Here is a 10597-nt window from a genome sequence, read left to right on the forward strand (position 1 = left end):
ATAAGCTTCTTCTTCAGATGAAGCTTCCTTAGTACTGCTTGGTGCATTTTGCATTCCAGACAGACTTTGAGAAATCATATTGACTTGTTGAGTCAATATTTTATTCTGAGCCAGTATGGCATTCAGAGTGTCAATCTCAAGAACTCCTTTCTTCTGATTGGTCCCATTGTTCACAGGATTCCTTTCAGAAGTGTACATGAATTGGTTATTTGCAACCATTTCAATCAGCTCTTGAGCTTCTGTAGGCGTCTTCTTCAGATGAAGAGATCCTCCAGCAGAGCTATCCAAAGACATCTTGGACAGTTCAGAGAGACCATCATAGAAAATACCTATGATGCTCCATTCAGAAAGCATATCAGAGGGACACTTTCTGATTAATTGTTTGTATCTTTCCCAAGCTTCATAGAGGGATTCTCCTTCCTTCTGTCTGAAGGTTTGGACTTCCACTCTAAGCTTACTCAATTTTTGAGGTGGAAAGAACTTTGCCAAGAAGGCATAGACTAGCTTTTCCCAAGAGTTCAGGCTTTCTTTAGGTTGTGAGTCCAACCATATCCTAGCTCTGTCTCTTACAGCAAAAGGAATAGCATAAGTCTGTAGACCTCAGGGTCAACCCCATTAGTCTTGACAGTGTCACAGATTTGCAAGAATTCAGCTAAAAACTGATGAGGATCTTCCAAGGGAAGTCCATGGAACTTGCAATTCTGTTGCATTAGGAAACTAATTGAGGCTTAAGCTCAAAGTTGTTTGCTCCAATGCCAGGGATAGAGATGCTTCTCCCATAGAAGTCGGGAGTAGGTGCAGTAAAGTCACCCAGCACCTTCCTTGCATTGTTGGCATTGTTGTTGTTTTCGGCTGCCATGGGTTCTTCTTCTTTGAAGATTTCTGTTAGGTCCTCTACAGAGAATGTGCCTTAGCTTCTCTTAGCTTTCGCTTCAAGGTCCTTTCAGGTTCAGGATCAGCCTCAACAAGAATGCTTTTGTCCTTGCTCCTGCTCATAAGAAAGAGAAGAGAACAAGAAAATGTGGAATCCTCTATGTTACAGTATAGAGATTCCTTAAGGTGTCAGAGGAAAAGAAAAATAGAAGGCAGAAGTAGAAAATTCGAACTTATCAAAGAAGATGGAGTTCGATTTTTGCATTAAGGAATAGTGTTAGTCCATAAACAGAAGGATGTGAGAAGAAGGGAAGTAATTTTCGAAAATTAAGTAAAAGATTTTGAAAACATTTTGAAAAACACTAATTGATTTTCGAAAATAAAAGTGGGAAAGAAATCAAAGTGATTTTTGAAAAAGAATTTGAAATTAGAAATCAAAAAGATTTGATTGAAAAACTATTTTAAAAAAAAGATGTGGTTAAGAAGATATGACTGATTTTTAAAAAGATGTGATTGAGAAGATAATGATTTGAAAAACATTTTAAAAAAAAAAATATTTGATTTTAAAAATTAATGACTTGGCTATCAAGAAAAGATATGAATTCAAACACATTAAAACCATTTCTCATCAGGAATCATGCAATGTTAGTCTAAAGCTTCAGTCTAAAGAAATTAGACATGGCTGAACAAGCTTCAGCAGGACATTGCATTCAAGAGCTAAATTGATGAAAATCAATCAGCTTTGGTGATGATAAGAACATCACCTTGAAACACTAGAATTCATTCTTAAGAACTCTGAAGAAAAATACCTAATCTAAGCAACAAGATGAACCGTCAGTTGTCCAAACTCAACAATCCCCGGCAACGGCGCCAAAAACTTGGTGGACGAAATTGTGATCAATACCATGGCATAAACACAACTTCGCACAACTAACCAGCAAGTGTACTGGGTCGTCCAAGTAATAAACCTTACGCGAGTAAGGGTCGATCCCACAGAGATTGTTGGTATGAAGCAAGCTATGGTCACCTTGTAAATCTTAGTCAGGCAGACTCAAATGGGTATGGTGATATACGAATAAAACATAAATATAAAGATAGAGATACTTATGTAATTCATTGGTAGGAATTTCAGATAAGCGTATGAAGATGCTTGTCCCTTCCGTCTCTCTGCTTTCCTACTGTCTTCATCCAATCCTTCCTACTCCTTTCCATGGCAAGCTTAAGCAAGGTTTCACCGTTGTCAGTGGCTACCTCCCATCCTCTCAGTGGAAATGTTCAACGCACCCTGTCACGGCACGGCTATCCATCTGTCGGTTCTCGATCAGGCCGGAATAGAATCCAGTGATTCTTTTGCGTCTGTCACTAACGCCCCGCCCTCAGGAGTTTGAAGCACGTCACAGTCATTCAGTCATTGAATCCTACTCAGAATACTGATGTGTGGAAAACGATCCAACAAAAACTCACCGGCAAGTGTACCGGGTCGCATCAAGTAATAATAACTCACATGAGTGAGGTCGATCCCACAGGGATTGAAGGATTGAGCAATTTTAGTTTAGTGGTTGATTTAGTCAGGCGAATCAAGTTTTGGTTGAGTGGGTTGTATTTAACAGAAGATAAATTGCTTGAAATGTAAATGGAGAAGGGAAATTGCAGTTAATTAAAGAACAGGAAAGTAAAATAGACTGAATCTTAAAGAACAAGAAATTAAATGACTGAAACGTAAAGTGCAAGAAATGTAAATTGCAGTAACTTAAATGGCAAGGAATGTAAATTGCTTGAATGTAAAAGGGATTTGAGGACTGGGATTGCAGAATCTAAATGCAGAGAAAGTAAATTGCAACAATTAATAAAGCAGAAATTGAATTGGAAGCAATGAAGACTCAAACAGAAATTGAAATTAAAGTGCAGCAAGGTTCACAGAAGAACCAAAAGTAAATTGGGATCTCAGGGTTCAAGAGACTAGGTAGCAGAGCCTAGATCTCAATTACCTTCCTAGATCCAAGTTCTCAAAGCAATTGACAAGAAATTGAAGAAGAAACAGTAAAGAGAATGTGAATGGATTCAATTATGCAGAAAAGAAATTAAAGAGACTTTGAATGGAGATTGAGACAGAATTTCCTCAATTCTTCACACCCAAAACTCAAAACAAGGAAATTAAAAAGAACCAAGCAAGAATGAGGAAGAAGAGAGATCAATTCTCCTCCCCAATTCTCTGAAATCTCAGTGAAGACACCAAGAGAAGTTCCAAAGTGCAAAAGTAAAATTCAAAGCTCAAAAGAAAGTGCAAAATTCAAAAGCTAAGCAAAAGGTCCTAATTACATCAAACTAGCTCCTATTTATACACTTTCTATTCTTGGATTTTGGGATTTGGATGGGCTTTTGATTTGGTGAAGAAATGAATTGAATTGGATTTTTAATTCAATTTTTGGCCCAAAATTAATAACTCCCAGGGGCTGCCCTGCCCTTGTGGAGGGCAGGGCAGGATTTGGTGCGTGTTGGTGCTTGCTTGGTGCGGCTTGGTGCAGTCTTGGTGCGCAGAACGCTGCCCTGCCCTCGCGGAGGGCAGGGCAGGAAAAATTGGTGCGCCAGAGATGTGCCACGGTGCGTGCTGATGCTGCCAGAGTCATGCCATGGTGCGCCAGAATGGTGCCTTGGTCACAGGATGCTGCCCTGCCCTCGCGGAGGGCAGGGCAGAAAAAGTTGGTGCTGCCAGGATCGTGCTGTGGTGCGCGTTGGTGCTGCCAGGATCGTTCCTTGGTGCGCCAGACTCACTTCTTGGTGCGCCAGAGTTGTGCACCAACAAAATGCTGCCCTGCCCTCGCGGAGGGCAGGGCAGTGTTTCCAAAATGAAGTCCCGTGTTCGAATCCGGGCAGAAACACACGCTAAATCATTTTCCTTGGTTTCTTGGCACGGTAATGGACCTTAGTTCCTTGCTTCCTCATGGTCCCTTGTTCAACTCTTGTGGCAAGCATTTGGAGACATTTTCCTTTGATTTTTTCCCTTTGTGAGCCCGATACTGCCCTTGTGGAGGGCAGGGCAACATTTTATTCCTCTTGATTCCAAGGCACAAATTTGTGCTCTGCCCTTGTAGTGGGCAGGGCAGAGTTGCCTTCTTTGCTTAGTTCCCTTATGTTGCCCTCCTAGAGGGCAGTGTGCCCTTATGGAGGGCAATGCTTGCCTCCCCCATTGTATGTGGCACACTTTTCCTTCCTTTAACCACGCTTCCTTCTCCTTGGGTCACGCTTTCTTAGGCCACGCTTTTCTCTTTTATTCTTTTCTTCACCTAAAATAAACCAAAACAACCACTCCAAGTATCACTAAATTCATAAGGCTTATAAATCATAAAATCAATTAAAATTAGCTTAAACCTCATGGTTTAACATTAATTTCATGGTGGTTGCTTGATTTAAAGAAGTTGTGCATTTTCACTCCAAATCACTTACTTAAGAAGCAAGAAAGTGCCTAAAGACTAACAAAACAATGAAATTAGCTTGAAAATGGGTATATGATGACTTGTCATCACAACACCAAACTTAAATCTTGCTTGTCCCCAAGCAAGCATCAAAACTAAGAGTAAATGACATGAATAAGAAAAGAACACATATCCTTATTAGGCATATAGCAGAACTTGATTTATAGAGTCTTTATGCAGACAATGATAACTCAATTATTGTTGCTGTTACATAATATACATCTTTCCTCAAATGCTTGCTAAACTTGCTGTTATAAGACTTACTTTTTAATTCTTCCCTTGCTAACTTTTCTTGGCTCACAATACTTAACAAGCTTATTATTCTTTTGGAGGTTTGGTGTCAAATGTTGCAGTATTAGCCTTTGGCTTTATTTTCTTTTCTTTTGCTCAACATCTTTCCAACAGACACATTGCTCACTAATTCTTCCTAGGATCATTGATGCCCAGCATCTCTTTGGATAACTAAATGTTCTGTATCTAAGTTGCTCTTTATTGTGGACTTTCAATTGGCCATCCCAAATCAGTTGATCTAAGTGACCGGGTTTTAAAATACCCCTTAGAATTTACTCATCCAAGCATATCTTAGTACAAGAACACCACAGGCATATGTCCTAGGGTCCAAGCTATTGGTGTCCAACCTTTATTCTTTGTTTTTCTTGCCATTTTGGCTTTTTCTTCTTCCTTTTCTTTTGTTTTCGTTACCAAGGGCTTTTTCATTATTGATAAGAGTCTTTGTAACAGCAAGCTAACTCACACTTGAATGAGAATGATATTATGCAACAATTATTTTATGAGTTATGCATTTAATCCAACACATGTACCACCACTAACTTCCATTCTTACTTATGCAACATTGGATATTTCACTTTTCAATTCAAACAAATCTCTTTTATTTAAGCATATGGGAAACAAAACAAATTTAAAGCTAAGTGATGGATAACAAGCATTATGCAGATTTAGCATTTTTAACAAACAATTTCACTTGCAACTAGATAAACACTTTAGCAAGACATACAGTGGTTTCCAGATTCAAAACATTTCACAGCAGCAAGGATCAAGTTTAGATACAACCTTTGAAGTTGCAGCCCTTTGATTCTTCCTTCTGTTGTGTTCTCTTTGAGTTAAGATGCATAATGTCTTCAATTGTTGCCTCATGTCCTGCATAATTCTCAAAGTTGCTTGCTTCTCAAGCCCTTAATTATATGGTTAGTATGCATAAATGGAGTGTGGCTCTTGGAATTGTTTTGGTGTGTGAACACCAAACTTAATTGTTTGCCACTGTCTCAGATGCAACAAGTTACCCATATTTGAAACCCTGTGTCCTTGCTAAAGGTTAATGAAAGTAAAACTAGAAAGCAATTAAACAGTTGAATAATGTGTTTGATTGCTTGGAGCTAGCATCATGCAAGAGGTGAGAATGTGTTTTTAAATGATATTTTTGGTGGAACACCAAACTTAGAATCTTTCATTCTCCCTTAAATTGTTTTGGTGTGCAATACCAAACTTAGTTCCTTGCAATCCATACCAATTATTCAACATTTTTATTGAAAAAAACTATGAAAGAAAACTACCTCAGGTTGGGTTGCCTCCCAACAAGCGCTCTTTTATTGTCACTAGCTTGACATTGAACTCCCTTTAGGGTGGTTGATGTTGGTGATGTCTCAACTTGTCACCTCTCACTGTCAGCTTTCTCTGTGTGCCTTGATGCTCAATTTCCATATGCTCAAGAGAAAGTACTTGGTTGACAGTGTAATAATCTTCTGTTCCCAGCTGTTGATATACTAGTTGCACCTTATCACCTTTAGAAAATCCTTCAGTTGGGATTTTCTTGTTCTTCCACCCTTTGTGAGCCTTGTTCTTTCTCTTCATCTTTTTCTTTCTTGTTGATCTTTCTTTCTTGTCAGTGACTTGGGTTGTGATACCTTCCTTCTTGTTTATCACCCCTGCTTCCTTTTGAATTCCTTTTTCTCCTTGTATAAGCTTGTTTTTCTGTTCTACTACCTTGTTGGTTGCTTGCTTTGGAAGGGAGTCACCACTTGTTTTGCTTATTTCTTCATTCCTGTGTAATTCTGGAAAGACTTTCAGAGTGATGCTCTCCTCATGCATCCTGAGGGTTAACTCTCCCTGCTCTATATCCACAATGGCTCTAGCAGTGGCCAAAAATGGTCGACCAAGTATTATGGAGTCATTTCCATTTTCTGAAGAATCCAGGACCACAAAATCTGCAGGATAGATGAACTTGTCAACCTTAACTAAAAGGTTCTCAATCAGCCCTTTAGGATATACCACTGATTGGTCCACCAACTCCAAGGACATCTGTATTGGCTTCACCTCCTCTATGCCAAGCTTTTTCACTAAAAAGATGGGATTAGATTTATGCTTGCTCCTAAATCACACATTCCCTTGTTGATGAATAGATCTCCAATAGTGCATGGTAGGAAGAAACCTCCAGGATCTTCAAGCTTGGGAGGGAGTCCCTTTTTAATGAGTGCACTGCATTCTTCACTAAGCATTACAGTTTCCTTTTCATTCCAACTTCTTTTCTTGTTGATGAGCTCTTTCAAGAACTTGGCATACAGAGGCATTTGCTCCATAGCCTCAGCTAAAGGTATGTTAATTTCTAGCTTCTTGAAAGTCTCAAGAAATTTGTGGAAATGCTGATCCTTTGTCTCTTTTTGAAATCTCTGTGGATAAGGCAGTGGTGGTGTTGAGCTCTTCTCCACTTGATGTTGTCTTGGAATTCGTTCTTCCATGATTTGCTTCCCTTTCTTCAAATTCTGTGGTTTGTTGTCTTCCTCTGTGAGTTTTTCTGGGACATTCTTGCTTACCATGTCCTTGTTGGTGGCTTCATCATTCTTCGTTGGCTCATTGTCATTGTTCTTGGTTGCTCCTTGGTTACCATCCAATAACACTTTTCCACTTCTTAGTTGCACGACCTTGCATTCTTCCTTTGGGTTGGGAATAGTGTCACTAGGCAGTGAGCTTGATGGATTTTCAACAGAAATTTGTTTTGAGATTTGCCCAATTTGCCTTTCTAAGTTCTTCATGGAAGCTTCTTGGTTCTTTGTTGTCAATTCTTGGTTCTTCATCATTTTCTCCATGAGCAGCTCTAGATTGGTGATCCTCTGGGATTCATGTGAAATTGGTTGATTTTAGGTTGTTGATGGATGATGATAAGTGGTTTGATTTGTTGGGTGGTTATTGGGTGGATAATGGTTAGAGTTGGTGTAGTTATTTTGTGGTTTTCTGTATGTATTTTGGTTAGTGTTTGGCTGGGGGTTGTGGTTTGTGCTTTTCCAATTGTTCTGACTTGTGTTTCTTTGCCATGGTTGTTGGTTTTGATTATGGTTGTCTCCCCATCTGAGGTTGGGATGGTTCTTCCAAGATGGATTATAAGTATCACCATAGACTTCATTAGTTCCAGGATTTTGGTTGTGCATGTATTGGACTTGCTCTTGCTGTTGCTCCTCTTGAGTTTCTTCACTTTGCACCCAAGTAGTTGGTGGTTGGCTGGTGGCACTCACTGATGCAACTTGCAAGCCATCAATTCTTTTGGCCATTTGTTCAAACTGTTGTTGAATCTGCTGCTGCATTATCTTGTTCTGAGCTAGAATTGAATCCACTCCTTCCAACTCCATTACTCCTCTTCTTTGTGATGGTTGGCGTTGTCTTTGATGAGCAAAGAAATATTGGTTATTGGCCACCATGTCAATGAGGTTTTGAGCTTCCTCTGTAGTTTTCATAAGTTGCAAAGAGCCTCCAGCTGAATGATTAAGTGCTTCTTGAGCTTTAAGAGTGAGCCCCTCATAGAAGTTCTGCAACTTATCCCACTCAGTGAACATCTCTGGTGGACATTTCCTCAATAGTGCCTTATATCTTTCCCATGCTTCATATAAGTTTTCAGCCTCCATTTGAGTGAATGTCTGCACCTCAGTCTTCAATCTTAAGATTCTTTGAGGGGGATAAAATTTGGCAAGGAATTTGCTCACTAAGTCATCCCAAGTGTTGATGCTTTCTTTTGGAAAGGTCTCTAGCCATTGAGTGGCTTTATCTCTGAGAGAAAATGGAAAGAGCAACAACTTGTAGCTATCAGGAGGCACACCATTGGTTTTCACCGTGTCACAGATTCTCAAGAAGGTAGATAAATGTTGATTTGGATCCTCCAAAGGTCCTCCTCCAAAAGAACAATTGTTTTGAACCAAAGTGATGAGTTGTGGCTTTAGTTCAAAATTGTTTGCATTGACATTAGGAGGAAGAATGCTACTTCCACAATGTCTAGCATTTGCAAATGTGTATGAAGCCAAGACTCTTCGTTGTTGTTGGTTATTGTTAGCTCCTTCTCCTGGTTGATTGAGATCTCCTTCCATTTCTTGGAATTCCTCCTCAGATTCTTCCTCTCCAATAACGTTCTTCCCTCTTTCAGCTCTTCTTATTCTTCGAAGAGTTCTTTGGTCAATTTCAGAGAGGACAGGGGAAGATCTTCCTGTACCTGACATACAAACACACAACAACAAACACACAAATCCAGAAAACCAATGAAACTTCAATCTATAGTTAGAATGAAGTTTTAGTTAGTTTAAGCAAAAATTCAAACAGTTAGTGTGTTAGTAAAAATTAGAATAATAGAAAAGAAAAAGTGCTTAATCTAGACCTCCACTTCACTTAATCATTGTCAATCTATTTCAATCCCCGGCAACGGCGCCAAAAACTTGATGTGTGGAAAACGATCCAACACAAAACTCACCGGCAAGTGTACCGGGTCGCATCAAGTAATAATAACTCACATGAGTGAGGTCGATCCCACAGGGATTGAAGGATTGAGCAATTTTAGTTTAGTGGTTGATTTAGTCAGGCGAATCAAGTTTTGGTTGAGTGGGTTGTATTTAACAGAAGATAAATTGCTTGAAATGTAAATGGAGAAGGGAAATTGCAGTTAATTAAAGAACAGGAAAGTAAAATAGACTGAATCTTAAAGAACAAGAAATTAAATGACTGAAACGTAAAGTGCAAGAAATGTAAATTGCAGTAACTTAAATGGCAAGGAATGTAAATTGCTTGAATGTAAGAGGGATTTGAGGACTGGGATTGCAGAATCTAAACGCAGAGAAAGTAAATTGCAACAATTAATAAAGCAGAAATTGAATTGGAAGCAATGAAGACTCAAACAGAAATTGAAATTAAAGTGCAGCAAGGTTCACAGAAGAACCAAAAGTAAATTGGGATCTCAGGGTTCAAGAGACTAGGTAGCAGAGCCTAGATCTCAATTACCTTCCTAGATCCAAGTTCTCAAAGCAATTGACAAGAAATTGAAGAAGAAACAGTAAAGAGAATGTGAATGGATTCAATTATGCAGAAAAGAAATTAAAGAGACTTTGAATGGAGATTGAGACAGAATTTCCTCAATTCTTCACTCCCAAAACTCAAAACAAGGAAATTAAAAAGAACCAAGCAAGAATGAGGAAGAAGAGAGATCAATTCTCCTCCCCAATTCTCTGAAATCTCAGTGAAGACACCAAGAGAAGTTCCAAAGTGCAAAAGTAAAATTCAAAGCTCAAAAGAAAGTGCAAAATTCAAAAGCTAAGCGAAAGGTCCTAATTACATCAAACTAGCTCCTATTTATACACTTTCTATTCTTGGATTTTGGGATTTGGATGGGCTTTTGATTTGGTGAAAAAATGAATTGAATTGGATTTTTAATTCAATTTTGGCCCAAAATTAATAACTCCCAGGGGGCTGCCCTGCCCTTGTGGAGGGCAGGGCAGGATTTGGTGCGTGTTGGTGCTTGCTTGGTGCGGCTTGGTGCGGCTTGGTGCAGTCTTGGTGCGCAGAACGCTGCCCTGCCCTCGCGGAGGGCAGGGCAGGAAAAATTGGTGCGCCAGAGATGTGCCACGGTGCGTGCTGATGCTGCCAGAGTCATGCCATGGTGCGCCAGAATGGTGCCTTGGTACACAGGATGCTGCCCTGCCCTCGCGGAGGGCAGGGCAGAAAAAGTTGGTGCTGCCAGGATCGTGCTGTGGTGCGCGTTGGTGCTGCCAGGATCGTTCCTTGGTGCGCCATACTCACTTCTTGGTGCGCCAGAGTTGTGCACCAACAAAATGCTGCCCTGCCCTCGCGGAGGGCAGGGCAGTGTTTCCAAAATGAAGTCCCGTGTTCGAATCCGGGCAGAAACACACGCTAAATCATTTTCCTTGGTTTCTTGGCACGGTAATGGACCTTAGTTCCTTGCTTCCTCATGGTCCCGTGTTCAACTC

General features: G+C 39.9%; 1 non-coding gene across 1 annotated transcript; it reads left to right on the forward strand.

The window, feature by feature from the left end:
• Positions 1–348: 348 nt before the first annotated feature.
• Positions 349–456, forward strand: LOC112700257 (small nucleolar RNA R71). The gene has a single exon (XR_003153168.1). It is a non-coding gene; the product is annotated as a small nucleolar RNA R71 (small nucleolar RNA).
• Positions 457–10597: the final 10141 nt, after the last annotated feature.

Source organism: Arachis hypogaea, chromosome 6 (genome assembly GCF_003086295.3).
Source record: "Arachis hypogaea cultivar Tifrunner chromosome 6, arahy.Tifrunner.gnm2.J5K5, whole genome shotgun sequence".
Classification (NCBI taxonomy): Eukaryota; Viridiplantae; Streptophyta; class Magnoliopsida; order Fabales; family Fabaceae; genus Arachis; species Arachis hypogaea.